Source organism: Montipora foliosa, chromosome 3 (assembly GCF_036669935.1).
Source record: "Montipora foliosa isolate CH-2021 chromosome 3, ASM3666993v2, whole genome shotgun sequence".
Lineage (NCBI taxonomy): Eukaryota > Metazoa > Cnidaria > Anthozoa > Scleractinia > Acroporidae > Montipora > Montipora foliosa.
In genome coordinates, this window is record NC_090871.1 from 9,199,930 (window position 1) to 9,207,801 (window position 7,872).

Below are 7,872 nucleotides of genomic sequence, written 5' to 3' on the forward strand. Positions count from 1 at the left end.
CTTCATCATTTGCTTTTTATTTAACTTTATTTATTTGTTTGTTTGTGTATGTATTTATTTATTTATTTATTTCTTTATTTATGGATCTTTGGTCATTCTAAGCCAAAGTCATTCAAGCCTCTGGCTTTGACCTTTCTCAGTGTAATTAATATAATATATGAACATCTCAAACTGCGGGTATGTCAATCAAAGGGAACGGTAGCCTGGGAGCAGCTAACCCCAGTCCCTCGGAGGTCATCAAGCAGTTGCCGCAGAGAAGTTTGAAAACAAGTGACCCCGTGACGGGGCCTTAGCATTGCGTTTATATGTGAAACGGCAAACGTTTTTCACTTTTGTCCATTTCTTTACCGTCGTCAGCAAAACAACAACGTGACATAGCCAAATTTGAGGTTTTGTGAAGAACGTGAGCACTTGAAGATAAATTTTCATTTTCTCCCCTAAATTAAGTGCTGTTTCGACGAGTGTCATTTTTTGAGGAACTAAAACACCCTTGTCATATAAAAAGGTTGAAATAGTCACGAGCTGCGATTAAAATAGCACGAATTTATATTTTAAGATGACGTTCTCGTTGCCGTCGCTGTTGTCGTTGCTTAAGGTTCCTGCTCCGTCATCCACGGAAGGCACTGATTTGTGGCATTATTAAATCAACAACCAAAATAGTGCAAAAATCAGAAATATTGTTTGACTTATAGGAAGTAAGTACTTTCGATGCTTTTATTTGAATGAACAGGAACTTAAGTGAGGCCAATAATATTAAACATTGATGCCAAGTTTATCTTTCAATTTCTTAGTAACGACCAAACAAAGGAAGAAGTAGTTTTCAACGGTCAAGAAAGGTCTGCTTCGTGCACTGGCTCATGCATGAGATACCGGCGTAACGCGAAATCATGAACTTGATGTAAATCAGTTCTGATAAATTTGAACGGCTCCCCAAAAAACCTATCTATGAAACGATGTGTAGCTGGAGTATTATGCATGGTCAATAATTATTATATAGATACTGATGAAATACCAGGATTTCTCCTTTTACTAAAAAACCGTCTTCACCGCGCGCAGTGAACATATCATTTTTTTATCTTTCACATGTGAGAATATAGGTGTCGTCATGGTAACGAACACGATTAGGCAATAAAACGCGAGCTTCGTCTTCATTGTAAGTTTCTTTTGTGCTCCAATATAATTCTTCTCCACTACATTAACATTTTTATTGCAAAATTTTACATTATCATGATTTGCTTTTCATAACTTTCATATCTTTTTTCATGTTACACAACATTCGTGTTTTACCGGTTGGTGACCACTTTTTCATCATTTCGAAAATGAATGAAACAAGTTGTTCTTAATCTGGACATTTCATCAATATCTATATAATAAACAGAACATTACATGGCCGCTTGGGGATACGAATTTTATCTTCGAATGCTGAAAATTCGTATCCCCAAGCGCTCATGCAATATCCTTTCTTTATGTTCCCTGTTTCACGCGTCTTGACTCAACTACGAACATCAAAATATTTTAGCTCAAACTGACCAGTATTCAAATATTGTCAATATTTAACGAACCCGTTAAGGAAGGGAAACACGGTTAGGGGCAGTGGTGAAAGGGTTCGTAGTCCAGCTAGTCTTCCCAATAACCACATAACTGAAGCAAGTGCGAATGTTTTTTCATGCCCAAGTTGCTTTATTAATAATTCATTAATTGCAATGATCATTTTGCTTGGAAAATCGTTTCAGTCGTATTCGGAGTTCCAAACTATGACTGAGTTGTCATTTTGTCTTCACCACGCAAACGAGCTTTTATCCAAGAGGTATTCATGTCCCAAGTGAGAGAAAGAGAGAGAGAAAGCTTAGACCAAACACAGTTGATTAAAATTTTAACTTACAGGAAATTAATTTTTGGTGATGTATTTAACACTTTTATTCTCCACGTAAGTTTCAGGAATAGATTAACAGATTATACGTATTTTTAAGTTGAGATGTAGAAAATTTGAATGTTAATGTTTTACTGTATTATAGCTTCTTACTTCGGATGTTTTTAGAAATGTAATTACTTTGTTAAGTACACGACCCCACAAGCTTTTTAGCTTTAACTCCTATCGTGGATAAATAAAGATTCCATCCTATTCTATTCAAGTCTGACGCAAAGCTTCATTCACTGAGTAAAAAGAAACAAATAAGTCATTAATTCTAAATAAGGAACACGAAACGTTATGACCAAATCTGGGCCAATATTTTTTTGTAAGCACCTCTCAAGAACATTAGTTCAATTGATCCCTCAACCATTTCCCGAGAAATTTCCTGTACTGTCTGAATTTTTCGAATTCTTAGGTGAAGACGTCTTTCATTGGTTCCGAAACGCAACGTGCGAACAGACACGCCCAAGCATCCACTGGTAGATCTCGAGAAACGAAGAACATTTGTCAAGGATGAATTGAGTTTTAAAAATGGTTCTTGACGCAAATACAGAGAAGTTATCCTTGAATCAACATTACCAGGCTCCTGATATTACATAATAATCTTTAGTTACATAATCAAAGATTGGTTCGATTAGTACGGAAATTTGGATTACTTTGCTTGGTTAATCAGTGCTTGAGGGGGAGAGGGGCCAGTGTGCCATCGACGCAAAAGTGGGACTCTGGACACTTTATTTATAATGACAGGGATTTCCAATGAAGTAACTATTGTGTGTCTGAGCTGTCTATCTAAGCCACGCACGCGCTGTAACGAACTTACGCTCATGCAATTTTGTTAAACGTTGAAAGCAAAAAAAACTCTAGAATCAATGCCTCGAAATACGGCAGTGTACTTGGTGCAGTTTATTAGTTTGGCAATAAATACAAAAACTGTAATTATTGCTATTTTTTCTCAATCTTGCTTCACTGTTTAGCGCTAAAAGTTAGACGAACTTTTAATACCAAAATGTGGGCCTTGGAGACTGTTAGAGGAATTGAACGCACCATGCGTGAGCTCCAAGGAGAACTCTCCGGTCTCCCTGGTAGTAGATTTTCCTCTTTCCTTTTGTTGGCGCTGGGTTTTAATTCTCACCAAATAAGGAATTATCCATACGGCATAATTCATAATTTAGGAACACTGACAGCCGTTGGGTACTTTGTCACTCAGTTGAAAACTGCTTTACATGTAAGTCACGTTGAATTATTTTATGTTTGATGATTTTCAAAGCGTCCAATGGAATGATTTCATTTCGTAAACCTTCCGGCCCAACTGTCCGTCTTGGTTAGCTTTAGTAAGAGGCCGGGTACTCTGCAGGTCAGGCCTGCCATGTGTCTCGGACAAGCCGTCCGTGTGTATAGTGAACTGGAAGAAGGACAAACGTCCTGTTAAGTTAGGCTGGGCGGCTCGCCCAACAACTACCGTAACAATGACACTCGCAAAAACGTCTTCAAGTGTGGTAAGGTGCTTACAAAAAGAAAATGAACTCCAAGGTTAGCAGTACATGAGAATGAAGACAGCCAACTGATTCGCCATACGCGCATGGACGTTAACGAGAGAAGAGTAGAGGATTATCGGAAGAGGAAAGAAAAAAGGAGAAAGAAAGAATAGATAGTTGGGCACTTCTATTAAAATGTACTGTGGCACTGAAACATTGACGACTATAATTGAATGGCGTCCTTTGTTGTCCGTTTCCGGTGAAAGCGGGGTAAAAAGTTGACAGCGCTGCGAGTATTTTTCCTTTTATTTTCGACCTTCCCGTCGGGACACCAGAGGCAGTGTCAAAGGAGAAGATATAAGAAAAAAAAAGGAAGCAAGTAAAGAAAGTATTTCAGAAAACCAAGTTCCGTTGACAAACGACACAGCTTGTTCAGCGGTAAAATATCTCTTTGCTTAATATTGACTTCCACGACAACCCTCTACCAAAAACAAACATTGAATTCGCTTTGCATAAGAATGGAGTTGTAGTCTTAAAGGACCGAACTGTATTGTTGAGGGACTAAACTTGGCCTTCAAGTGAAAATCTGTCTTTGTGCGATGACAATACGACAATGGCACATTGTTTTATTTAAAATACACGATACTGTATTGGGCAAATATCCATGGGAGAGACTCGGCAGGGATTTAAGATACTTAACAATTGCACATGACAATTTTCACGAGTGCACTTGCGGTTTTGAAAAGAGCCCGACCAAATTCAATGAGCTTTTATTGTAAAATTATGTGTTGGTGTAGTTCAAACATCGAATCTTCCGGACACTTGAATTGGCAAATCTTAAGGTAATTTAGTGCGATTTTTTACATTTCGAAGATTATGTTAATGAATGATACACGTTTTTATTTCAAATATGCATTATAAATAAATTCAATATACTTTTCTCAGTATTGGCGCTAACTGAACTGCTCCACTGATTTAAGATGGTTGATTGTCTAAAATTTACCGACATAGTTGCTAACGGGCGCTGTCTGGCGTCTGTGAGCGGAAGCGGTTCTCTCATGATTAGGAGTTTATATCCATCACAAACAGTTGATAATGGAGGGGAACAAAACGGCATTTCTTTGTCGGATTCGCTTATTTTGTTGAATGAAGCTCATTATTACTTGCACTTTTGTGTTATCAGCTGGTGATTAGCATGTGTATGCTGAGTTTGTTCATGGATGAATGAAAAAAACACTTAAAGGCCTAATATTCTCGAGAAATAATCTTTTGAAGTGAACGGTCTCCAACTCATTTTGTCACGGGATACTGCATCTTCAAGATTTCCAGAGTTATTTCTCTGGATCTTTTAACCAATGAACAGTAGGTTTTTCTTTGGACATAGATACAAAGACTTTAATATATATTTTGTTCGCATTTACGCGATATTCCCAGTTGACGTCTGATACACATTTGAAGTGAGCTAAGTGTTCCTAACCTCGAACATTCACTCGACTTGTTTATTAGGAGGCGTGAAAATTCTCGAAATCTTTCGGTTTCGCCGAAAATCACGTACTATTGTTCTTTTGAGAGCCCATACTGGCCACGCGGAGTCATCCTTGACAGATTCTGTTGTTTACAAGTCACGAGGATGCCGGCGTGGACGTAGGGACCGGGAATTTCATCCTACATGCAGTCCCTATAACCTCTTTTCCTTTAGTCTCCCTCGCAGCCGTTTTTTGGATGTCACGCAACGTTCCCCCAAAAGTACGTTGGGGGAACGTTGCGTGACATCCAAAAAACGGCTGCGAGGGAGACTACTTTCCCTTGCGCGGGGGAGGGGCTGGCTACTCATACGTGCGCATGCTTCCACCCCTATCCCTCGCGTCCGAGTCCTTTCCTCCATTCTTCCCTCTTGCTTCTGTCCCCCATATACACACATTCCTTGTCATTCCCTGGATAATTCGAAAGGAGCTCACCTCTAGAAGCGAGCGAGACAACTTGTACCCTGCTCAGAGTGATTCCTTTCTCATGGCTGGGTACTTTTAGAATTTATGCTTTTGGGAAGGTGGTGGAGACGTTTTGCGTTGGCTGGCTAAGCCCGCGTGGGGGGGGGGGGGGGGACATATAAAATGGACGGGGGTGCTCGTCGTACTTTTAGGGGTTAAAAAAACGGTTTTGGTACCTCTTTGGGTGTTCAGCCTCAAAAGGTCCACAGCGGGAGCTTTAGCGGTACCTCTTAAGGTATTGAGCCGAAAAATATTATTATATTAGCCGAAAAATTATGACAGGAGACATTTGACAATTAACTAATTTTTAATTTTGTTTAATCAAAACCCATAATTTGGTACCTCTTAGCCTGAGTGAAAAAAACTCATGCCACGTCCACAAGACAGGATCTTGGTACCTCCTAGGGGTTCTTTTCAAAACTTCCGACGAGCAACCCCGTCCTTTTTATATGGGAGTCTCCCCGGCGGGGGGTGGGGGGGGGGGTAAGTAGAGAGAAAACAAAAACCCCACGGCGCTAGAGAGAAAATTCCGGTTGGGGAGTTATTGTTTCCGCGTCATGAACTACCGTTTGTTACCCAGTCGGCGCAGCACGCTATAATTTGATCTTCCTAATTAATTCCTCATTCTCTTGATCTACCTGTATCTCAACGAAAAAGGTTATTAAAGAGCAGCGAATCAGGCGATCGAGAATATGTATAATTTGATACATTTGCATATAATTGAACTGCGGTTATGTTATACTAAGTGAAAAGTGATCGTTTCAGGCTTCTTGCTCCATCCTTCGGATGCAGGGATGGCGCAGTGGTGAGAGCACTCGCCTCCCGCTAATGTGGCCCGGGTTCGATTCCCAGACTCGGCGTCATATGTGGGTTGAGTTTGCTGGTTCTCTACCCTGCACTGAGAGGTTTTTCTTCGGGTACTTCGGTTTCCCCTCTCCTCAAAACCAACATTTGACTTGATTTGCGTTGATTTTTAATTTCAGTTTACAGTTTCCCCTATTAGTGCTCCAGCGCAGTAACCCATGACCCCCTACAACTCTACTGTGTTCGTGTAACGGTGTTTTCACCGACCGATTTATTTTTAGATTGAATTTCCCGCAAATGAGACTCCCACAGGAGCCCGATGGCCAATTACAAGAAATTAAGCTTACGTCACAGGGTCACCGAACGGGAACTGCCTTTGTTTTTTGCCTTAATAGCGGGAAGGGCTAGTCTAAAATAAACCTACTTGTGAAAACGCCGTTTCACAGACGCGGTAGGGAAGTTGCACCCTCCAGATGGGCTCCTGTCCAGCGCTAGAACGACTAAAAGCTGAAATAAAGCTCCTTCCCTTTCCTTTCCTTTCCTTTCCTGCGATGATCGCTTTCACTTAGCAGCGAATCATGATACAACAACTGTGTCTCTGCGGTCAGGGCGCACCTCTCTCTGAGGACAAAGATGATGTACCGCAGAATTGTCTACTTCGTCTATGTACCCTCCCCTGTCATCAGATTTTGTGTGAAAAAAGACAATCTGTCGGCTCCCTTACATTTATTAAAGCACCTTTCATTTACAGTGCGAGGGCCTGCCGAATTTGACCTTAATTCAAAGTGAGGGTGAGAAAAAGACGCAATACAACCTTTATTGTTGGTTTTTCCATTTAAGGTCAATCCGATAAATATCCTGTTGTGGAACATACCTAACCACACAATAGCTGGCATGCAAGAAGGTGTGAATGATTTTTTGCCTGACATGTTTTAATCGTTTTCCTCCCACCAAAAACGTGAAAAATCGATGTACTCTTTTCGCCGTTGAACTGCGTTGTGAGTGGGGAATATAGTCTAAAAGCATACCTTTTTCCATAGGGCTGTTGATGTCCAGCTTTTTTCAAAAGTTGGTTGATTCGAGTGCTTTTTGAGTAAAAGGAAATATTTCGCTTTCAAGGTCCTTATCTTAGGTTAGATTCTCTCCGATTCTAGGTGGTTTTATCTGTTACAAGCTTCTGTTTATTGTTATTTGAACAGGGGTTGCCGATCACTTCCGAATGGAATTTCCTCTAAAATGTGTCACCACTCTTTTGGCGGGGTCTTTTGTGACTTTTGTACGTCTTCAACCTAACTTAATCGCGCATTTGGGTGGGATACTTTTTCCTCCCGTTTTTAAACGACCACGTTCTACAGTTTCATTTACTATGTTATCCCATTCTTTAATCCTAGCGTTTCCTTTTGAAAACGTTGGCCGGCAAAGCAAGGGTGTTTTGACGAATTATTTGGGCATACACCATTTCCGTCCTCGGAGAGTACGTAGCAATCAGGTGATAGCCAAGAGGTCTAATGTATGACGCAAGGAAGTCGTGGATTATTTTATCACAAATAATTCGCGTTCTGAATCGTTTTGCTTTCAATTGCGCTTTAGCCTTAAACTGAGAGCAATGACGTAAGGAAGCCTCTCGGCAAATTTCAGCCTTATGAATATCTATGACGTCATATGACATTTCCGGAAGTGACGAGAAAGATTT